Source organism: Penaeus japonicus, unplaced genomic scaffold (genome assembly GCF_977035675.1).
Source record: "Penaeus japonicus unplaced genomic scaffold, GWHDUDI00000001_assembly GWHDUDI00000007, whole genome shotgun sequence".
Classification (NCBI taxonomy): domain Eukaryota; kingdom Metazoa; phylum Arthropoda; class Malacostraca; order Decapoda; family Penaeidae; genus Penaeus; species Penaeus japonicus.
In genome coordinates, this window is record NW_028234409.1 from 38,087,853 (window position 1) to 38,110,352 (window position 22,500).

Consider the following 22,500-nt stretch of genomic DNA (forward strand, 5'->3'; position numbering starts at 1 on the left):
TATATATATTATATATATATCATCAGGAATAGTATATATAGATTAGGAACAATTGAAAATGGACTGAACACGAATGTACGCATGTCACTGTTCACTTGTTACCGCGCGCGCTTTGTTTTTTAATGTTGACACAGTCTGTCTATCTCATTTGAAGAAATCAGCCAGGGTATAGTGTGTAAATGGTTCCCACCATACTTTTAATGAGGTATGTGTTTAGCGTGGCCTGGTCCTGATTGCAGGAAATGGACTTGAAAAGAGAGAAAAGAAAAACAAAACTTGGCGTAGTTTGTACTTTTAGTGAATTCAGGCGTGTGCCCATGTTCTTCGTGACTATTCGTTTGATATTTACGAAAGTGACCAGACATGTAACTGAGATGGGAGGGGTCATGTACATCTGAGATTGGATCAGCGAGGTGCTGAGGCTGATACTGTAAGTGTTATTGTCGTTGACAGGGCTGGAATGTCTTGACACTCCAATTTATCTCTTGATTTGTTATTTGTTCATCAGGTACAAGATTAGTTTGCTTAGTCGTGGTGGTAGACTGAAAATGTGAAAATGTGAAATTTGATCCTGGCTCTACAAGAGGATTTCATGGCTGCATCCTCACAATCAAGAAATGAATACATTGCATGGGATTTTAGTACCTGGGAATACACATGGGTGCTAGCACGTCTAGGTAACACAAAATGCCAACAGCATCTGGTGTTCCCAGGCGGTCACCCATCCAAGTACTGACCAGACCCAACGCTGCTTAACTTCGCTGATCGGACGAGAAGCGGTGCTTTCAACGTGGTATGACCGTTGGCATCTAAATACCTTCTTCAGCCCAATCTGCCTCTACGTGCACCATATCTTACCCCCTTTACCTCTCCTCTCTTCATGCAAATTCCATTGCCGTGCCATCTAATCACACCAGTGACATCTACTCTGCAATACATGCATCAGTCAACTGGAGGGAAACCAACTGGGGCCCATGTAGATTGTAGCCCCTGCGAGCCCTTCACCAATTTCCTCCGCCTGTGGAACTCTCTAAAGAATGCAGCTTGTTGCTTAACTAATAACACATTACATCACCATCGGCGACACCATCAGCGAACAGTTCAGGGATAAGGATGATCGGAAACAGAAAAGCTGCCAAGACAACTCCTGCTACAACGTCCTCATTACTATTGTCATCCTTAATATTAGCATTGCTATCGCCATTGTCACCGTTCTTTTACCCTCATTATCCCCAAGCATCACTTTCAGAGCTATTGCAAATCTAGCTCAATGTTTGGGAAGCAAGAATGATGTATTTACTGGCGTCACCGCTAAGAAAGCTCCAATCCGTTTTCCGTCTCTTCTTCTTCTCCCGCCCGCACGGCCAAGGTAAGGAAGTCTACTTTGCCTATGCCATTGATTGCGGGAAAAATGTGAGCAGGGGATTCGTTTGAATTCGCTGCTGCAAATGGAAAACCAGTGCATTCCATACACATTATGTAGCTTGCATAGGTAAGAAAATGCCAACAGCATCTGGTGTTCCCAGGCGGTCACCCATCCAAGTACTGACCAGACCCAACGCTGCTTAACTTCGCTGATCGGACGAGAAGCGGTGCTTTCAACGTGGTATGACCGTTGGCAAATATCAACTCTTTTCAGGCCAATCTTTCTCTACACTCACGGCATCTTGCCCCTCTACCTCTTTCTCTTCATGCAAATTCCATTGCCTTGCCACCCAATCACATCACATCACTGACTAAAAGTTACTCTGCAGCAATCACAACCTGCTACAGTCCTTTTCACCAACTTCCTCCTGCGTTACTCTAGAAAGAATGCCAATGCCGCCGAAAACACCTTACAACAAACACAAACACAAACACACACACACACACACACACACACACATCACATAAAGCCATACATCTCCAGACGCATTCACACATAGGCTACAACAGCCTCTTCTTATGGCTCACTTCCCAAGGGAAGTCTACTCTGTTACTACAGGTGACTGCAGTAAAAAGAGAAACATTCCCCAGATGATTCCTTTTCATCCCAAACAAAGCTGCTGCAAAGGGAAAAGAAAGTGCATTACATCTATATATATCATCAGGAATGATATATATAGATTAGGAACAATTGAAAATGGACTGAACACGAATGTACGCATGTCACTGTTCACTTGTTACCGCGCGCGCTTTGTTTTTTAATGTTGACACAGTCTGTCTATCTCATTTGAAGAAATCAGCCAGGGTATAGTGTGTGAATGGTTCCCACCATACTTTTAATGAGGTATGTGTTTAGCGTGGCCTGGTCCTGATTGCAGGAAATGGACTTGAGGAGAGAGAAAAGAAAATCAATACTTGGCGTAGTTTGTATTTTTAGTGAATTCAGGCGTCTAGGAGTTCTAGTCTCTGCCCATGTTCTTCGTGACTATTCGTTTGATATTTACGAAAGTGACCAGACATGTAACTGAGATGGGAGGGGTCATGTACATCTGAGATGGGATCAGCGAGGTGCTGAGGCTGATACTGTAAGTGTTATTGTCGTTCAGGGCTGGAATGTCTTGACACTCCAATTTATCTCTTGATTTGTTATTTGTTCAGGTACAAGATTAGTTTGCTTAGTCGTGGTGGTAGACTGAAAATGTGAAAATGTGAAAATTTGATCCTGGCTCTACAAGAGGATTTCATGGCTGCATCCTCACAATCAAGAAATGAATATATTGCATGGGATTTTAGTACCTGGGAATACACATGGGTGCTAGCACGTCTAGGTAACACAAAATGCCAACAGCATCTGGTGTTCCCAGGCGGTCACCCATCCAAGTACTGACCAGACCCAACGCTGCTTAACTTCGCTGATCGGACGAGAAGCGGTGCTTTCAACGTGGTATGACCGTTGGCATCTAAACACCTTCTTCAGCCCAATCTCCCTCTACGTGCACCATATCTTACCCCCTTTACCTCTCCTCTCTTCATGCAAATTCCATTGCCGTGCCATCTAATCACACCAGTGACATCTACTCTGCAATACATGCATCAGTCAACTGGAGGGAAACCAATTGGGGCCCATGTAGATTGTAGCCCCTGCGAGCCCTTCACCAATTTCCTCCGCCTGTGGAACTCTCTAAAGAATGCAGCTTGTTGCTTAACTAATAACACATTACATCACACCTGGGCTATATCACCAGTAACAACAGTTCAGGGATAAGGATGATCGGAAACAGAAAAGCTGTCAAGACAACTCCTGCTACAACGTCCTCATTACTATTGTCATCCTTAATATTAGCATTACTATCGCCATTGTCACCGTTCTTTTACCCTCATTATCCCCAAGCATCACTTTCAGAGCTATTGCAAATCTAGCTCAATGTTTGGGAAGCAAGAATGATGTATTTACTGGCGTCACCGCTAAGAAAGCTCCAATCCGTTTTCCGTCTCTTCTTCTTCTCCCGCCCGCACGGCCAAGGTAAGGAAGTCTACTTTGCCTATGCCATTGATTGCGGGAAAAATGTGAGCAGGGGATTCGTTTGAATTCGCTGCTGCAAATGGAAAACCAGTGCATTCCATACACATTATGTAGCTTGCATAGGTAAGAAAATGCCAACAGCATCTGGTGTTCCCAGGCGGTCACCCATCCAAGTACTGACCAGACCCAACGCTGCTTAACTTCGCTGATCGGACGAGAAGCGGTGCTTTCAACGTGGTATGACCGTTGGCAAAGATCCACCATTTTCAGGCCAATCTTTCTCTACACTCACGGCATCTTGCCCCTCTACCTCTTTCTCTTCATGCAAATTCCATTGCCTTGCCACCCAATCACATCACATCACTGACTAAAAGTTACTCTGCAGCAATCACAACCTGCTACAGTCCTTTTCACCAACTTCCTCCTGCGTTACTCTAGAAAGAATGCCAATGCCGCCGAAAACACCTTACAACAAACACAAACACAAACACACACACATCACATAAAGCCATACATCTCCAGACGCATTCACACATAGGCTACAACAGCCTCTTCTTATGCCTCACTTCCCAAGGGAAGTCTACTCTGTTACTACAGGTGACTGCAGTAAAAAGAGAAACATTCCCCAGATGATTCCTTTTCATCCCAAACAAAGCTGCTGCAAAGGGAAAAGAAAGTGCATTACATCTATATATATATATATATATATCATCAGGAATGATATATATAGATTAGGAACAATTGAAAATGGACTGAACACGAATGTACGCATGTCACTGTTCACTTGTTACCGCGCGCGCTTTGTTTTTTTTTTTTAATGTTGACACAGTCTATCTATCTCCTTTGACGAAATCAGCCAGGTTATAGTGTGCGAATGGCTCCCACCATACTTTTAATGAGGTATGTGCTTAGTGTGGCCTGGTCCTGATTGCAGGAAATGGACTTGAGGAGAGAAAAAAGAAAAACAAAACTTAGCGTAGTTTGTACTTTTAGTGAATTCAGGCGCCTAGGGAGTTTTAGTTTCTGTTCATGTTCTTCGTGACTATTCGTTTGATATTTACGAAAGTGACCAGACATGTAACTGAGATGGGAGGGGTCATGTACATCTGAGATGGGATCAGCGAGGTGCTGAGGCTGATACTGTAAGTGTTATTGTCGTTGAGGGACATTGACTGTTGGGCTGGAATGTCTTGACACTCCAATTTATCTCTTGATTTGTTATTTGTTCATCAGGTACAAGATTAGTTTGCTTAGTCGTGGTGGTAGACTGAAAATGTGAAAATTTGATCCTGGCTCTACAAGAGGATTTCATGGCTGCATCCTCACAATCAAGAAATGAATATATTGCATGGGATTTGAGTACCTGGGAATACACATGGGTGCTAGCACGTCTAGGTAACACAAAATGCCAACAGCATCTGGTGTTCCCAGGCGGTCACCCATCCAAGTACTGACCAGACCCAACGCTGCTTAACTTCGCTGATCGGACGAGAAGCGGTGCTTTCAACGTGGTATGACCGTTGGCATCGAAATACCTTCTTCAGCCCAACCTGCCTCTACGTGCACCATATCTTACCCCTTTACCTCTCCTCTCTTCATGCAAATTCCATTGCCGTGACATCTACTCTGCAATACATGCATCAGTCAACTGGAGGGAAACCAATTGGGGCCCATGTAGATTGTAGCCCCTGCGAGCCCTTCACCAATTTCCTCCGCCTGTGGAACTCTCTAAAGAATGCAGCTTGTTGCTTAACTAATAACACATTACATCACACCTGGGCTATATCACCATCAGCGACACCAGTTCAGGGATAAGGATGATCGGAAACAGAAAAGCTGCCAAGACAACGCCTGCTACAACGTCCTCATCCTTAATATTAGCATTGCTATCGCCATTGTCACCGTTCTTTTACCCTCATTATCCCCAAGCATCACGTCCAGAGCTATTGCAAATCTAGCTCAATGTTTGGGAAGCAAGAATGATGTATTTACTGGCGTCACCGCTAAGAAAGCTCCAATCCGTTTCCCGTCTCTTCTTCTTCTCCCGCCCGCACGGCCAAGGTAAGTAAGTCTACTTTGCCTATGCCATTGATTGCGGGAAAAATGTGAGCGGGGGATGCGTTTGAATTCGCTGCTGCAAATGGAAAACCAGTGCATTGCATACACATTATGTAGCTTGCATAGGTAAGAAAATGCCAACAGCATCTGGTGTTCCCAGGCGGTCACCCATCCAAGTACTGACCAGACCCAACGCTGCTTAACTTCGCTGATCGGACGAGAAGCGGTGCTTTCAACGTGGTATGACCGTTGGCAAAGATCCACTCTTTTCAGGCCAATCTTTCTCTACACTCACGGCATCTTGCCCCTCTACCTCTTTCTCTTCATGCAAATTCCATTGCCTTGCCACCCAATCACATCACATCACTGACCAAAAGTTACTCTGCAGCAATCACAACCTGCTACAGTCCTTTTCACCAACTTCCTCCTGCGTTACTCTAGAAAGAATGCCAATGCCGCCGAAAACACCTTACAACAAACACAAACACAAACACACACACACACACACACACACATCACATAAAGCCATACATCTCCAGACGCATTCACACATAGGCTACAACAGCCTCTTCTTATGCCTCACTTCCCAAGGGAAGTCTACTCTGTTACTACAGGTGACTGCAGTAAAAAGAGAAACATTCCCCAGATGATTCCTTTTCATCCCAAACAAAGCTGCTGCAAAGGGAAAAGAAAGTGCATTACATCTATATATATCATCAGGAATGGTATATATAGATTAGGAACAATTGAAAATGGACTGAACACGAATGTACGCATGTCACTGTTCACTTGTTACCGCGCGCGCTTTGTTTTTTGTTTTTTTTAATGTTGACACAGTGTGTCTATCTCATTTGAAGAAATCAGCCAGGGTATAGTGTGTGAATGGTTCCCACCATACTTTTAATGAGGTATGTGTTTAGCGTGGCCTGGTCCTGATTGCAGGAAATGGACTTGAGGAGAGAGAAAAGAAAAACAGAACTTGGCCTAGTTTGTACTTTTAGTGAATTCAGGCGTGTGCCCATGTTCTTCGTGACTATTCGTTTGATATTTACGAAAGTGACCAGACATGTAACTGAGATGGGAGGGGTCATGTACATCTGAGATGGGATCAGCGAGGTGCTGAGGCTGATACTGTAAGTGTTATTGTCGTTCAGGGCTGGAATGTCTTGACACTCCAATTTATCTCTTGATTTGTTATTTGTTCAGGTACAAGATTAGTTTGCTTAGTCGTGGTGGTAGACTGAAAATGTGAAAATGTGAAAATTTGATCCTGGCTCTACAAGAGGATTTCATGGCTGCATCCTCACAATCAAGAAATGAATATATTGCATGGGATTTTAGTACCTGGGAATACACATGGGTGCTAGCACGTCTAGGTAACACAAAATGCCAACAGCATCTGGTGTTCCCAGGCGGTCACCCATCCAAGTACTGACCAGACCCAACGCTGCTTAACTTCGCTGATCGGACGAGAAGCGGTGCTTTCAACGTGGTATGACCGTTGGCATCTAAATACCTTCTTCAGCCCAATCTGCCTCTACGTGCACCATATCTTACCCCCTTTACCTCTCCTCTTTTCATGCAAATTCCATTGCCGTGCCATCCAGTGACATCTACTCTGCAATACATGCATCAGTCAACTGGAGGGAAACCAACTGGGGCCCATGTAGATTGTAGCCCCTGCGAGCCCTTCACCAATTTCCTCCGCCTGTGGAACTCTCTAAAGAATGCAGCTTGTTGCTTAACTAATAACACATTACATCACCATCGGCGACACCAGTAACAACAGTTCAGGGATAAGGATGATCGGAAACAGAAAAGCTGCTGGCAAGACAACTCCTGCTACAACGTCCTCATCATCCTTAATATTAGCATTGCTATCGCCATTGTCACCGTTCTTTTACGCTCATTACACCAAAGCATCACTTTCAGAGCTATTGCCAATCTAGCTCAATGTTTGGGAAGCAAGAATGATGTATTTACTGGCGTCACCGCTAAGAAAGCTCCAATCCGTTTCCCGTCTCTTCTTCTTCTCCCGCCCGCACGGCCAAGGTAAGTAAGTCTACTTTGCCTATGCCATTGATTGCGGGAAAAATGTGAGCGGGGGATTCGTTTGAATTCGCTGCTGCAAATGGAAAAACCAGTGCATTGCATACACATTATGTAGCTTGCATAGGTAAGAAAATGCCAACAGCATCTGGTGTTCCCAGGCGGTCACCCATCCAAGTACTGACCAGACCCAACGCTGCTTAACTTCGCTGATCGGACGAGAAGCGGTGCTTTCAACGTGGTATGACCGTTGGCAAAGATCCACTCTTTTCAGGCCAATCTTTCTCTACACTCACGGCATCTTGCCCCTCTACCTCTTTCTCTTCATGCAAATTCCATTGCCTTGCCACCCAATCACATCACATCACTGACCAAAAGTTACTCTGCAGCAATCACAACGTGCTACAGTCCTTTTCACCAACTTCCTCCTGCGTTACTCTAGAAAGAATGAATGCCGCCGAAAACACCTTACAACAAACACAAACACAAACACACACACACACACACACATCACATAGAGCCATACATCTCCAGACGCATTCACACATAGGCTACAACAGCCTCTTCTTATGCCTCACTTCCCAAGGGAAGTCTGCTCTGTTACTACAGGTGACTGCAGTAAAAAGAGAAACATTCCCCAGATGATTCCTTTTCATCCCAAACAAAGCTGCTGCAAAGGGAAAAGAAAGTGCATTACATCTATATATATATATATATATATATATATATATATATATATATATATATCATCAGGAATGGTATATATAGATTAGGAACAATTGAAAATGGACTGAACACGAATGTACGCATGTCACTGTTCACTTGTTACCGCGCGCGCTTTGTTTTTTAATGTTGACACAGTGTGTCTATCTCATTTGAAGAAATCAGCCAGGGTATAGTGTGTGAATGGTTCCCACCATACTTTTAATGAGGTATGTGTTTAGCGTGGCCTGGTCCTGATTGCAGGAAATGGACTTGAGGAGAGAGAAAAGAAAAACAGAACTTGGCGTAGTTTGTACTTTTAGTGAATTCAGGCGTGTGCCCATGTTCTTCGTGACTATTCGTTTGATATTTACGAAAGTGACCAGACATGTAACTGAGATGGGAGGGGTCATGTACATCTGAGATTGGATCAGCGAGGTGCTGAGGCTGATACTGTAAGTGTTATTGTCGTTGAGGGACATTGACTGTTGGGCTGGAATGTCTTGACACTCCAATTTATCTCTTGATTTGTTATTTGTTCATCAGGTACAAGATTAGTTTGCTTAGTCGTGGTGGTAGACTGAAAATGTGAAAATTTGATCCTGGCTCTACAAGAGGATTTCATGGCTGCATCCTCACAATCAAGAAATGAATATGTTGCATGGGATTTTGAGTACCTGGGAATACACATGGGTGCTAGCACGTCTAGGTAAGACAAAATGCCAACAGCATCTGGTGTTCCCAGGCGGTCACCCATCCAAGTACTGACCAGACCCAACGCTGCTTAACTTCGCTGATCGGACGAGAAGCGGTGCTTTCAACGTGGTATGACCGTTGGCATCGAAATACCTTCTTCAGCCCAACCTGCCTCTACGTGCACCATATCTTACCCCTTTACCTCTCCTCTCTTCATGCAAATTCCATTGCCGTGACATCTACTCTGCAATACATGCATCAGTCAACTGGAGGGAAACCAATTGGGGCCCATGTAGATTGTAGCCCCTGCGAGCCCTTCACCAATTTCCTCCGCCTGTGGAACTCTCTAAAGAATGCAGCTTGTTGCTTAACTAATAACACATTACATCACACCTGGGCTATATCACCATCAGCGACACCAGTTCAGGGATAAGGATGATCGGAAACAGAAAAGCTGCCAAGACAACGCCTGCTACAACGTCCTCATCCTTAATATTAGCATTGCTATCGCCATTGTCACCGTCCTTTTACCCTCATTATCCCCAAGCATCACTTCCAGAGCTATTGCAAATCTAGCTCAATGTTTGGGAAGCAAGAATGATGTATTTACTGGCGTCACCGCTAAGAAAGCTCCTATCCGTTTTCCGTCTCTTCTTCTTCTCCCGCCCGCACGGCCAAGGTAAGTAAGTCCACTTTGCCTATGCCATTGATTGCGGGAAAAATGTGAGCGGGGGATTCGTTTGAATTCGCTGCTGCAAATGGAAAACCAGTGCATTGCATACACATTATGTAGCTTGCATAGGTAAGAAAATGCCAACAGCATCTGGTGTTCCCAGGCGGTCACCCATCCAAGTACTGACCAGACCCAACGCTGCTTAACTTCGCTGATCGGACGAGAAGCGGTGCTTTCAACGTGGTATGACCGTTGGCAAAGATCCACTCTTTTCAGGCCAATCTTTCTCTACACTCACGGCATCTTGCCCCTCTACCTCTTTCTCTTCATGCAAATTCCATTGCCTTGCCACCCAATCACATCACATCACTGACCAAAAGTTACTCTGCAGCAATCACAACGTGCTACAGTCCTTTTCACCAACTTCCTCCTGCGTTACTCTAGAAAGAATGCCGCCGAAAACACCTTACAACAAACACAAACACAAACACACACACACACACACACATCACATAGAGCCATACATCTCCAGACGCATTCACACATAGGCTACAACAGCCTCTTCTTATGCCTCACTTCCCAAGGGAAGTCTGCTCTGTTACTACAGGTGACTGCAGTAAAAAGAGAAACATTCCCCAGATGATTCCTTTTCATCCCAAACAAAGCTGCTGCAAAGGGAAAAGAAAGTGCATTACATCTATATATATATATATATATATATATATATATATATATATATATATATATCATCAGGAATGGTATATATAGATTAGGAACAATTGAAAATGGACTGAACACGAATGTACGCATGTCACTGTTCACTTGTTACCGCGCGCGCTTTGTTTTTTAATGTTGACACAGTGTGTCTATCTCATTTGAAGAAATCAGCCAGGGTATAGTGTGTGAATGGTTCCCACCATACTTTTAATGAGGTATGTGTTTAGCGTGGCCTGGTCCTGATTGCAGGAAATGGACTTGAGGAGAGAGAAAAGAAAAACAGAACTTGGCGTAGTTTGTACTTTTAGTGAATTCAGGCGTGTGCCCATGTTCTTCGTGACTATTCGTTTGATATTTACGAAAGTGACCAGACATGTAACTGAGATGGGAGGGGTCATGTACATCTGAGATTGGATCAGCGAGGTGCTGAGGCTGATACTGTAAGTGTTATTGTCGTTGAGGGACATTGACTGTTGGGCTGGAATGTCTTGACACTCCAATTTATCTCTTGATTTGTTATTTGTTCATCAGGTACAAGATTAGTTTGCTTAGTCGTGGTGGTAGACTGAAAATGTGAAAATTTGATCCTGGCTCTACAAGAGGATTTCATGGCTGCATCCTCACAATCAAGAAATGAATATGTTGCATGGGATTTTGAGTACCTGGGAATACACATGGGTGCTAGCACGTCTAGGTAAGACAAAATGCCAACAGCATCTGGTGTTCCCAGGCGGTCACCCATCCAAGTACTGACCAGACCCAACGCTGCTTAACTTCGCTGATCGGACGAGAAGCGGTGCTTTCAACGTGGTATGACCGTTGGCATCGAAATACCTTCTTCAGCCCAACCTGCCTCTACGTGCACCATATCTTACCCCTTTACCTCTCCTCTCTTCATGCAAATTCCATTGCCGTGACATCTACTCTGCAATACATGCATCAGTCAACTGGAGGGAAACCAATTGGGGCCCATGTAGATTGTAGCCCCTGCGAGCCCTTCACCAATTTCCTCCGCCTGTGGAACTCTCTAAAGAATGCAGCTTGTTGCTTAACTAATAACACATTACATCACACCTGGGCTATATCACCATCAGCGACACCAGTTCAGGGATAAGGATGATCGGAAACAGAAAAGCTGCCAAGACAACGCCTGCTACAACGTCCTCATCCTTAATATTAGCATTGCTATCGCCATTGTCACCGTCCTTTTACCCTCATTATCCCCAAGCATCACTTCCAGAGCTATTGCAAATCTAGCTCAATGTTTGGGAAGCAAGAATGATGTATTTACTGGCGTCACCGCTAAGAAAGCTCCTATCCGTTTTCCGTCTCTTCTTCTTCTCCCGCCCGCACGGCCAAGGTAAGTAAGTCCACTTTGCCTATGCCATTGATTGCGGGAAAAATGTGAGCGGGGGATTCGTTTGAATTCGCTGCTGCAAATGGAAAACCAGTGCATTGCATACACATTATGTAGCTTGCATAGGTAAGAAAATGCCAACAGCATCTGGTGTTCCCAGGCGGTCACCCATCCAAGTACTGACCAGACCCAACGCTGCTTAACTTCGCTGATCGGACGAGAAGCGGTGCTTTCAACGTGGTATGACCGTTGGCAAAGATCCACTCTTTTCAGGCCAATCTTTCTCTACACTCACGGCATCTTGCCCCTCTACCTCTTTCTCTTCATGCAAATTCCATTGCCTTGCCACCCAATCACATCACATCACTGACCAAAAGTTACTCTGCAGCAATCACAACGTGCTACAGTCCTTTTCACCAACTTCCTCCTGCGTTACTCTAGAAAGAATGCCGCCGAAAACACCTTACAACAAACACAAACACACACACACACACACACATCACATAGAGCCATACATCTCCAGACGCATTCACACATAGGCTACAACAGCCTCTTCTTATGCCTCACTTCCCAAGGGAAGTCTGCTCTGTTACTACAGGTGACTGCAGTAAAAAGAGAAACATTCCCCAGATGATTCCTTTTCATCCCAAACAAAGCTGCTGCAAAGGGAAAAGAAAGTGCATTACATCTATATATATATATATATATATATATATATATATATATATATATATATATATCATCAGGAATGGTATATATAGATTAGGAACAATTGAAAATGGACTGAACACGAATGTACGCATGTCACTGTTCACTTGTTACCGCGCGCGCTTTGTTTTTTAATGTTGACACAGTGTGTCTATCTCATTTGAAGAAATCAGCCAGGGTATAGTGTGTGAATGGTTCCCACCATACTTTTAATGAGGTATGTGTTTAGCGTGGCCTGGTCCTGATTGCAGGAAATGGACTTGAGGAGAGAGAAAAGAAAAACAGAACTTGGCGTAGTTTGTACTTTTAGTGAATTCAGGCGTGTGCCCATGTTCTTCGTGACTATTCGTTTGATATTTACGAAAGTGACCAGACATGTAACTGAGATGGGAGGGGTCATGTACATCTGAGATTGGATCAGCGAGGTGCTGAGGCTGATACTGTAAGTGTTATTGTCGTTGAGGGACATTGACTGTTGGGCTGGAATGTCTTGACACTCCAATTTATCTCTTGATTTGTTATTTGTTCATCAGGTACAAGATTAGTTTGCTTAGTCGTGGTGGTAGACTGAAAATGTGAAAATTTGATCCTGGCTCTACAAGAGGATTTCATGGCTGCATCCTCACAATCAAGAAATGAATATGTTGCATGGGATTTTGAGTACCTGGGAATACACAGTGATGCTAGCACGTCTAGGTAAGACAAAATGCCAACAGCATCTGGTGTTCCCAGGCGGTCACCCATCCAAGTACTGACCAGACCCAACGCTGCTTAACTTCGCTGATCGGACGAGAAGCGGTGCTTTCAACGTGGTATGACCGTTGGCATCGAAATACCTTCTTCAGCCCAACCTGCCTCTACGTGCACCATATCTTACCCCTTTACCTCTCCTCTCTTCATGCAAATTCCATTGCCGTGACATCTACTCTGCAATACATGCATCAGTCAACTGGAGGGAAACCAATTGGGGCCCATGTAGATTGTAGCCCCTGCGAGCCCTTCACCAATTTCCTCCGCCTGTGGAACTCTCTAAAGAATGCAGCTTGTTGCTTAACTAATAACACATTACATCACACCTGGGCTATATCACCATCAGCGACACCAGTTCAGGGATAAGGATGATCGGAAACAGAAAAGCTGCCAAGACAACGCCTGCTACAACGTCCTCATCCTTAATATTAGCATTGCTATCGCCATTGTCACCGTCCTTTTACCCTCATTATCCCCAAGCATCACTTCCAGAGCTATTGCAAATCTAGCTCAATGTTTGGGAAGCAAGAATGATGTATTTACTGGCGTCACCGCTAAGAAAGCTCCTATCCGTTTTCCGTCTCTTCTTCTTCTCCCGCCCGCACAGCCAAGGTAAGTAAGTCCACTTTGCCTATGCCATTGATTGCGGGAAAAATGTGAGCGGGGGATTCGTTTGAATTCGCTGCTGCAAATGGAAAACCAGTGCATTGCATACACATTATGTAGCTTGCATAGGTAAGAAAATGCCAACAGCATCTGGTGTTCCCAGGCGGTCACCCATCCAAGTACTGACCAGACCCAACGCTGCTTAACTTCGCTGATCGGACGAGAAGCGGTGCTTTCAACGTGGTATGACCGTTGGCAAAGATCCACTCTTTTCAGGCCAATCTTTCTCTACACTCACGGCATCTTGCCCCTCTACCTCTTTCTCTTCATGCAAATTCCATTGCCTTGCCACCCAATCACATCACATCACTGACCAAAAGTTACTCTGCAGCAATCACAACGTGCTACAGTCCTTTTCACCAACTTCCTCCTGCGTTACTCTAGAAAGAATGCCGCCGAAAACACCTTACAACAAACACAAACACAAACACACACACACACACACACATCACATAGAGCCATACATCTCCAGACGCATTCACACATAGGCTACAACAGCCTCTTCTTATGCCTCACTTCCCAAGGGAAGTCTGCTCTGTTACTACAGGTGACTGCAGTAAAAAGAGAAACATTCCCCAGATGATTCCTTTTCATCCCAAACAAAGCTGCTGCAAAGGGAAAAGAAAGTGCATTACATCTATATATATATATATATATATATATATATATATATATCATCAGGAATGGTATATATAGATTAGGAACAATTGAAAATGGACTGAACACGAATGTACGCATGTCACTGTTCACTTGTTACCGCGCGCGCTTTGTTTTTTAATGTTGACACAGTGTGTCTATCTCATTTGAAGAAATCAGCCAGGGTATAGTGTGTGAATGGTTCCCACCATACTTTTAATGAGGTATGTGTTTAGCGTGGCCTGGTCCTGATTGCAGGAAATGGACTTGAGGAGAGAGAAAAGAAAAACAGAACTTGGCGTAGTTTGTACTTTTAGTGAATTCAGGCGTGTGCCCATGTTCTTCGTGACTATTCGTTTGATATTTACGAAAGTGACCAGACATGTAACTGAGATGGGAGGGGTCATGTACATCTGAGATTGGATCAGCGAGGTGCTGAGGCTGATACTGTAAGTGTTATTGTCGTTGAGGGACATTGACTGTTGGGCTGGAATGTCTTGACACTCCAATTTATCTCTTGATTTGTTATTTGTTCATCAGGTACAAGATTAGTTTGCTTAGTCGTGGTGGTAGACTGAAAATGTGAAAATTTGATCCTGGCTCTACAAGAGGATTTCATGGCTGCATCCTCACAATCAAGAAATGAATATGTTGCATGGGATTTTGAGTACCTGGGAATACACATGGGTGCTAGCACGTCTAGGTAAGACAAAATGCCAACAGCATCTGGTGTTCCCAGGCGGTCACCCATCCAAGTACTGACCAGACCCAACGCTGCTTAACTTCGCTGATCGGACGAGAAGCGGTGCTTTCAACGTGGTATGACCGTTGGCATCGAAATACCTTCTTCAGCCCAACCTGCCTCTACGTGCACCATATCTTACCCCTTTACCTCTCCTCTCTTCATGCAAATTCCATTGCCGTGACATCTACTCTGCAATACATGCATCAGTCAACTGGAGGGAAACCAATTGGGGCCCATGTAGATTGTAGCCCCTGCGAGCCCTTCACCAATTTCCTCCGCCTGTGGAACTCTCTAAAGAATGCAGCTTGTTGCTTAACTAATAACACATTACATCACACCTGGGCTATATCACCATCAGCGACACCAGTTCAGGGATAAGGATGATCGGAAACAGAAAAGCTGCCAAGACAACGCCTGCTACAACGTCCTCATCCTTAATATTAGCATTGCTATCGCCATTGTCACCGTCCTTTTACCCTCATTATCCCCAAGCATCACTTCCAGAGCTATTGCAAATCTAGCTCAATGTTTGGGAAGCAAGAATGATGTATTTACTGGCGTCACCGCTAAGAAAGCTCCTATCCGTTTTCCGTCTCTTCTTCTTCTCCCGCCCGCACGGCCAAGGTAAGTAAGTCCACTTTGCCTATGCCATTGATTGCGGGAAAAATGTGAGCGGGGGATTCGTTTGAATTCGCTGCTGCAAATGGAAAACCAGTGCATTGCATACACATTATGTAGCTTGCATAGGTAAGAAAATGCCAACAGCATCTGGTGTTCCCAGGCGGTCACCCATCCAAGTACTGACCAGACCCAACGCTGCTTAACTTCGCTGATCGGACGAGAAGCGGTGCTTTCAACGTGGTATGACCGTTGGCAAAGATCCACTCTTTTCAGGCCAATCTTTCTCTACACTCACGGCATCTTGCCCCTCTACCTCTTTCTCTTCATGCAAATTCCATTGCCTTGCCACCCAATCACATCACATCACTGACCAAAAGTTACTCTGCAGCAATCACAACGTGCTACAGTCCTTTTCACCAACTTCCTCCTGCGTTACTCTAGAAAGAATGCCGCCGAAAACACCTTACAACAAACACAAACACAAACACACACACACACACACACATCACATAGAGCCATACATCTCCAGACGCATTCACACATAGGCTACAACAGCCTCTTCTTATGCCTCACTTCCCAAGGGAAGTCTGCTCTGTTACTACAGGTGACTGCAGTAAAAAGAGAAACATTCCCCAGATGATTCCTTTTCATCCCAAACAAAGCTGCTGCAAAGGGAAAAGAAAGTGCATTACATCTATATATATATATATATATATATATATATATATATATATATATATCATCAGGAATGGTATATATAGATTAGGAACAATTGAAAATGGACTGAACACGAATGTACGCATGTCACTGTTCACTTGTTACCGCGCGCGCTTTGTTTTTTAATGTTGACACAGTGTGTCTATCTCATTTGAAGAAATCAGCCAGGGTATAGTGTGTGAATGGTTCCCACCATACTTTTAATGAGGTATGTGTTTAGCGTGGCCTGGTCCTGATTGCAGGAAATGGACTTGAGGAGAGAGAAAAGAAAAACAGAACTTGGCGTAGTTTGTACTTTTAGTGAATTCAGGCGTGTGCCCATGTTCTTCGTGACTATTCGTTTGATATTTACGAAAGTGACCAGACATGTAACTGAGATGGGAGGGGTCATGTACATCTGAGATTGGATCAGCGAGGTGCTGAGGCTGATACTGTAAGTGTTATTGTCGTTGAGGGACATTGACTGTTGGGCTGGAATGTCTTGACACTCCAATTTATCTCTTGATTTGTTATTTGTTCATCAGGTACAAGATTAGTTTGCTTAGTCGTGGTGGTAGACTGAAAATGTGAAAATTTGATCCTGGCTCTACAAGAGGATTTCATGGCTGCATCCTCACAATCAAGAAATGAATATGTTGCATGGGATTTTGAGTACCTGGGAATACACATGGGTGCTAGCACGTCTAGGTAAGACAAAATGCCAACAGCATCTGGTGTTCCCAGGCGGTCACCCATCCAAGTACTGACCAGACCCAACGCTGCTTAACTTCGCTGATCGGACGAGAAGCGGTGCTTTCAACGTGGTATGACCGTTGGCATCGAAATACCTTCTTCAGCCCAACCTGCCTCTACGTGCACCATATCTTACCCCTTTACCTCTCCTCTCTTCATGCAAATTCCATTGCCGTGACATCTACTCTGCAATACATGCATCAGTCAACTGGAGGGAAACCAATTGGGGCCCATGTAGATTGTAGCCCCTGCGAGCCCTTCACCAATTTCCTCCGCCTGTGGAACTCTCTAAAGAATGCAGCTTGTTGCTTAACTAATAACACATTACATCACACCTGGGCTATATCACCATCAGCGACACCAGTTCAGGGATAAGGATGATCGGAAACAGAAAAGCTGCCAAGACAACGCCTGCTACAACGTCCTCATCCTTAATATTAGCATTGCTATCGCCATTGTCACCGTCCTTTTACCCTCATTATCCCCAAGCATCACTTCCAGAGCTATTGCAAATCTAGCTCAATGTTTGGGAAGCAAGAATGATGTATTTACTGGCGTCACCGCTAAGAAAGCTCCTATCCGTTTTCCGTCTCTTCTTCTTCTCCCGCCCGCACGGCCAAGGTAAGTAAGTCCACTTTGCCTATGCCATTGATTGCGGGAAAAATGTGAGCGGGGGATTCGTTTGAATTCGCTGCTGCAAATGGAAAACCAGTGCATTGCATACACATTATGTAGCTTGCATAGGTAAGAAAATGCCAACAGTATCTGGTGTTCCCAGGCGGTCACCCATCCAAGTACTGACCAGACCCAACGCTGCTTAACTTCGCTGATCGGACGAGAAGCGGTGCTTTCAACGTGGTATGACCGTTGGCAAAGATCCACTCTTTTCAGGCCAATCTTTCTCTACACTCACGGCATCTTGCCCCTCTACCTCTTTCTCTTCATGCAAATTCCATTGCCTTGCCACCCAATCACATCACATCACTGACCAAAAGTTACTCTGCAGCAATCACAACGTGCTACAGTCCTTTTCACCAACTTCCTCCTGCGTTACTCTAGAAAGAATGCCGCCGAAAACACCTTACAACAAACACAAACACAAACACACACACACACACACACATCACATAGAGCCATACATCTCCAGACGCATTCACACATAGGCTACAACAGCCTCTTCTTATGCCTCACTTCCCAAGGGAAGTCTGCTCTGTTACTACAGGTGACTGCAGTAAAAAGAGAAACATTCCCCAGATGATTCCTTTTCATCCCAAACAAAGCTGCTGCAAAGGGAAAAGAAAGTGCATTACATCTATATATATATATATATATATATATATATATATCATCAGGAATGGTATATATAGATTAGGAACAATTGAAAATGGACTGAACACGAATGTACGCATGTCACTGTTCACTTGTTACCGCGCGCGCTTTGTTTTTTAATGTTGACACAGTGTGTCTATCTCATTTGAAGAAATCAGCCAGGGTATAGTGTGTGAATGGTTCCCACCATACTTTTAATGAGGTATGTGTTTAGCGTGGCCTGGTCCTGATTGCAGGAAATGGACTTGAGGAGAGAGAAAAGAAAAACAGAACTTGGCGTAGTTTGTACTTTTAGTGAATTCAGGCGTGTGCCCATGTTCTTCGTGACTATTCGTTTGATATTTACGAAAGTGACCAGACATGTAACTGAGATGGGAGGGGTCATGTACATCTGAGATTGGATCAGCGAGGTGCTGAGGCTGATACTGTAAGTGTTATTGTCGTTGAGGGACATTGACTGTTGGGCTGGAATGTCTTGACACTCCAATTTATCTCTTGATTTGTTATTTGTTCATCAGGTACAAGATTAGTTTGCTTAGTCGTGGTGGTAGACTGAAAATGTGAAAATTTGATCCTGGCTCTACAAGAGGATTTCATGGCTGCATCCTCACAATCAAGAAATGAATATGTTGCATGGGATTTTGAGTACCTGGGAATACACATGGGTGCTAGCACGTCTAGGTAAGACAAAATGCCAACAGCATCTGGTGTTCCCAGGCGGTCACCCATCCAAGTACTGACCAGACCCAACGCTGCTTAACTTCGCTGATCGGACGAGAAGCGGTGCTTTCAACGTGGTATGACCGTTGGCATCGAAATACCTTCTTCAGCCCAACCTGCCTCTACGTGCACCATATCTTACCCCTTTACCTCTCCTCTCTTCATGCAAATTCCATTGCCGTGACATCTACTCTGCAATACATGCATCAGTCAACTGGAGGGAAACCAATTGGGGCCCATGTAGATTGTAGCCCCTGCGAGCCCTTCACCAATTTCCTCCGCCTGTGGAACTCTCTAAAGAATGCAGCTTGTTGCTTAACTAATAACACATTACATCACACCTGGGCTATATCACCATCAGCGACACCAGTTCAGGGATAAGGATGATCGGAAACAGAAAAGCTGCCAAGACAACGCCTGCTACAACGTCCTCATCCTTAATATTAGCATTGCTATCGCCATTGTCACCGTCCTTTTACCCTCATTATCCCCAAGCATCACTTCCAGAGCTATTGCAAATCTAGCTCAATGTTTGGGAAGCAAGAATGATGTATTTACTGGCGTCACCGCTAAGAAAGCTCCTATCCGTTTTCCGTCTCTTCTTCTTCTCCCGCCCGCACGGCCAAGGTAAGTAAGTCCACTTTGCCTATGCCATTGATTGCGGGAAAAATGTGAGCGGGGGATTCGTTTGAATTCGCTGCTGCAAATGGAAAACCAGTGCATTGCATACACATTATGTAGCTTGCATAGGTAAGAAAATGCCAACAGCATCTGGTGTTCCCAGGCGGTCACCCATCCAAGTACTGACCAGACCCAACGCTGCTTAACTTCGCTGATCGGACGAGAAGCGGTGCTTTCAACGTGGTATGACCGTTGGCAAAGATCCACTCTTTTCAGGCCAATCTTTCTCTACACTCACGGCATCTTGCCCCTCTACCTCTTTCTCTTCATGCAAATTCCATTGCCTTGCCACCCAATCACATCACATCACTGACCAAAAGTTACTAACTTCGCTGATCGGAGGAGAGAGAGAGAGAGAGAGAGAGAGAGAGAGAGAGAGAGAGAGAGAGAGAGAGAGAGAGAGAGAGAGAGAGAGAGAGAGAGAGAGAGAGGATCCTGGCAATACCAAATGCTGTTGGCAATTTCTTATAGATAAATACAGAAAATAGTTGTTTTTTTCATTGCTAGTAATTACAGCAGTGAATGGAAATGGATCTTTATACATTAGGATCATATATCTTGTTGATTTCTGAAAATGGGCTTTACAATGAGGCTTTAGGCGAGTGAAAATAATGATAGTTGGAAAGATGATAATAATGCTACGCCATTGGGTCTTTGTCTCTGTGTAATCATGTATCAACAGGATAGCATGATGCAAGAGTCGGGGCGTGAGGAGCGGAGGAACAAAGACAGGATAGACACAGTCTGGTGCTCCTGCTGTGGAGACCTTGCGAGTGCCCTCCTGACCTGAGATACCTTGTGTTGTACTGTTATAAGTCTGTAATGTGTAGTGTAATGTGTTGGTTCACCCTTTGTGCCCATAGTATAGTGTACTTGTGAAGAACTAGTGTTAATAAAGGATAGTTATGTTATTAGGTGTTTCCTTTGTGCCCTGCCTGGCCTCATGGTGCTTCCCCTCGTGGTGTTCTGGGACGTTGTGGTGTTAAAAAGGCGCCTCTTGGAGCTGTTCTGTGTTCACGACCTTGTGGTTAGTACGCCGTCTGCCTAGCCTGCCTGGTGTTGGTGGCAGATAGGTGAGGCGGTCGGTGTAACAATAATAAATGAATTGTACTACTGCAATAGTAATCTTGGTAAGTTCATGGTTAAGCCATAATGTTAGTGGTATTTCTGTTTCTGATTAGTATATTAACTGGCTTTTCCTTGATTGAGTGGATGCTATGTACTTGAGATGTATGTGCACTGTTACACAAGTTTTAAGTCTTGGAAAATCTTCAATATGATATAGATTTCCAAAAATAAAGAGAGAAGTGAAGAGAGAGATACAATTATTGCTATTGGTGTTATAGCAGTGAATGGAATTGAATCCCCAGAGTTCGGGATCATATTACATCTTGTCGATTTTTGAAAATGGACTTCACAATGAGCTTTGGGAGAGGGAAATAATGATAGTAGGAAATATATTTATAAATGAATAGGAATACTTCAGTAGTAATCTTGGTAATGATCAAGGAGCTCTATAAAGTCTAGGTTCAACACCTTGCATTATTGGTAAAATGTTAGAGCTGGAAAACAATTATGGTACAAAGAGATATTTTTCATGTATATGAGTTTCATGACGACTGACGCCATAGTAGCTGTTCGGTTACAGTGATTAATGGATGCAGATGTCGCTGATGTGACTGGATGGCAAAGAAGAAGAGTGCAGCAAAAGTAAATAATGGAAGGGAACATGATCGAGTGTAGATAGAGCTTGTCTTAAAGTTGTTAGATGTGACCATTTATGCCAAAGGTCATACCACGTTGAAAACACCGTTTCTTGTACGATTAGCAACGTTGGTGGTCAGTACTTGTATGGGTGACCGCCTGGGAACACCAGATGCTAATGCCATTTTCTTTATATATATATATATATATATATACATACATATATACATACATAAACACACACACACACACACACACATATATATATATACATACACATACACACATAATAGGTTATTTACAACTTTCAGCCACATTTTTTTATGAATAGGCAGCGCATTCAATACAGTTCCAATCATTGTTAGAGGTTACAACAGTGAATGGAATTGGATCCCAAAACAACGGGATCATATTTTATCTTGCTGATTTCTGAAAAAGGACTTCACAATAAGGCTTTGGAAGTGAAATAATGACAGTCGAAAAGATGGTAAAGATAAATTAACTACTATGGTAATGATCAAGGAGCTCTGTAAGGTACCAGTCACAAGCCATAATCTTGGTAGTATGTCTGCTTCTGATTAGTACATTATTGTTTTTTCCATGTTTGAGTGGATAAAATGTACTTGGGATATATGTGCACTTTTCCAATAAGTTCTTGTTACACAGTTTTAAAGTCTTGGTTCAGCACCTTGCATTGTAAAAAGTCAGAGCTGGAAAACAATTATAGTGCAAAGATATGTTTTTCATGTATTGAAATTTCATGAACAGCGAGGGCATAGTAGTAGGTCGAT

General features: G+C 43.9%; 20 non-coding genes across 20 annotated transcripts; all 20 read right to left on the reverse strand.

Moving 5' to 3' along the window:
- Window positions 1–688: 688 nt before the first annotated feature.
- On the reverse strand, window positions 689–807 carry LOC122267508 (5S ribosomal RNA). Its single transcript, XR_006224508.2, has one exon. It is a non-coding gene; the product is annotated as a 5S ribosomal RNA (ribosomal RNA).
- Window positions 808–1,501: 694 nt separating this feature from the next.
- Window positions 1,502–1,620, reverse strand: LOC122267488 (5S ribosomal RNA). Its single transcript, XR_006224488.1, has one exon. It is a non-coding gene; the product is annotated as a 5S ribosomal RNA (ribosomal RNA).
- A 1,144-nt stretch (window positions 1,621–2,764) lies between these two features.
- On the reverse strand, window positions 2,765–2,883 carry LOC122267487 (5S ribosomal RNA). Its single transcript, XR_006224487.1, has one exon. It is a non-coding gene; the product is annotated as a 5S ribosomal RNA (ribosomal RNA).
- Window positions 2,884–3,580: 697 nt separating this feature from the next.
- On the reverse strand, window positions 3,581–3,699 carry LOC122267513 (5S ribosomal RNA). The gene has a single exon (XR_015191180.1). It is a non-coding gene; the product is annotated as a 5S ribosomal RNA (ribosomal RNA).
- A 1,155-nt stretch (window positions 3,700–4,854) lies between these two features.
- On the reverse strand, window positions 4,855–4,973 carry LOC122267520 (5S ribosomal RNA). The gene has a single exon (XR_015191181.1). It is a non-coding gene; the product is annotated as a 5S ribosomal RNA (ribosomal RNA).
- Window positions 4,974–5,641: 668 nt separating this feature from the next.
- Window positions 5,642–5,760, reverse strand: LOC122252456 (5S ribosomal RNA). Its single transcript, XR_006223156.1, has one exon. It is a non-coding gene; the product is annotated as a 5S ribosomal RNA (ribosomal RNA).
- Window positions 5,761–6,893: 1,133 nt separating this feature from the next.
- On the reverse strand, window positions 6,894–7,012 carry LOC122267518 (5S ribosomal RNA). Its single transcript, XR_006224512.1, has one exon. It is a non-coding gene; the product is annotated as a 5S ribosomal RNA (ribosomal RNA).
- Window positions 7,013–7,691: 679 nt separating this feature from the next.
- LOC122267506 (5S ribosomal RNA) lies at window positions 7,692–7,810 on the reverse strand. The gene has a single exon (XR_006224506.2). It is a non-coding gene; the product is annotated as a 5S ribosomal RNA (ribosomal RNA).
- A 1,167-nt stretch (window positions 7,811–8,977) lies between these two features.
- Window positions 8,978–9,096, reverse strand: LOC147471604 (5S ribosomal RNA). Its single transcript, XR_015191182.1, has one exon. It is a non-coding gene; the product is annotated as a 5S ribosomal RNA (ribosomal RNA).
- Window positions 9,097–9,764: 668 nt separating this feature from the next.
- On the reverse strand, window positions 9,765–9,883 carry LOC122267516 (5S ribosomal RNA). Its single transcript, XR_015191183.1, has one exon. It is a non-coding gene; the product is annotated as a 5S ribosomal RNA (ribosomal RNA).
- Window positions 9,884–11,048: 1,165 nt separating this feature from the next.
- On the reverse strand, window positions 11,049–11,167 carry LOC147471605 (5S ribosomal RNA). The gene has a single exon (XR_015191184.1). It is a non-coding gene; the product is annotated as a 5S ribosomal RNA (ribosomal RNA).
- Window positions 11,168–11,835: 668 nt separating this feature from the next.
- LOC122252452 (5S ribosomal RNA) lies at window positions 11,836–11,954 on the reverse strand. The gene has a single exon (XR_006223152.1). It is a non-coding gene; the product is annotated as a 5S ribosomal RNA (ribosomal RNA).
- Window positions 11,955–13,115: 1,161 nt separating this feature from the next.
- Window positions 13,116–13,234, reverse strand: LOC122267507 (5S ribosomal RNA). The gene has a single exon (XR_006224507.1). It is a non-coding gene; the product is annotated as a 5S ribosomal RNA (ribosomal RNA).
- A 668-nt stretch (window positions 13,235–13,902) lies between these two features.
- LOC122267503 (5S ribosomal RNA) lies at window positions 13,903–14,021 on the reverse strand. Its single transcript, XR_006224503.1, has one exon. It is a non-coding gene; the product is annotated as a 5S ribosomal RNA (ribosomal RNA).
- Window positions 14,022–15,174: 1,153 nt separating this feature from the next.
- Window positions 15,175–15,293, reverse strand: LOC122267515 (5S ribosomal RNA). The gene has a single exon (XR_015191186.1). It is a non-coding gene; the product is annotated as a 5S ribosomal RNA (ribosomal RNA).
- A 668-nt stretch (window positions 15,294–15,961) lies between these two features.
- On the reverse strand, window positions 15,962–16,080 carry LOC122267509 (5S ribosomal RNA). Its single transcript, XR_006224509.2, has one exon. It is a non-coding gene; the product is annotated as a 5S ribosomal RNA (ribosomal RNA).
- A 1,161-nt stretch (window positions 16,081–17,241) lies between these two features.
- Window positions 17,242–17,360, reverse strand: LOC122267489 (5S ribosomal RNA). The gene has a single exon (XR_006224489.1). It is a non-coding gene; the product is annotated as a 5S ribosomal RNA (ribosomal RNA).
- A 668-nt stretch (window positions 17,361–18,028) lies between these two features.
- LOC122267517 (5S ribosomal RNA) lies at window positions 18,029–18,147 on the reverse strand. Its single transcript, XR_015191185.1, has one exon. It is a non-coding gene; the product is annotated as a 5S ribosomal RNA (ribosomal RNA).
- Window positions 18,148–19,296: 1,149 nt separating this feature from the next.
- On the reverse strand, window positions 19,297–19,415 carry LOC122267485 (5S ribosomal RNA). Its single transcript, XR_006224485.1, has one exon. It is a non-coding gene; the product is annotated as a 5S ribosomal RNA (ribosomal RNA).
- A 668-nt stretch (window positions 19,416–20,083) lies between these two features.
- LOC122267497 (5S ribosomal RNA) lies at window positions 20,084–20,202 on the reverse strand. Its single transcript, XR_006224497.1, has one exon. It is a non-coding gene; the product is annotated as a 5S ribosomal RNA (ribosomal RNA).
- Between the last annotated feature and the right edge of the window lie 2,298 nt (window positions 20,203–22,500).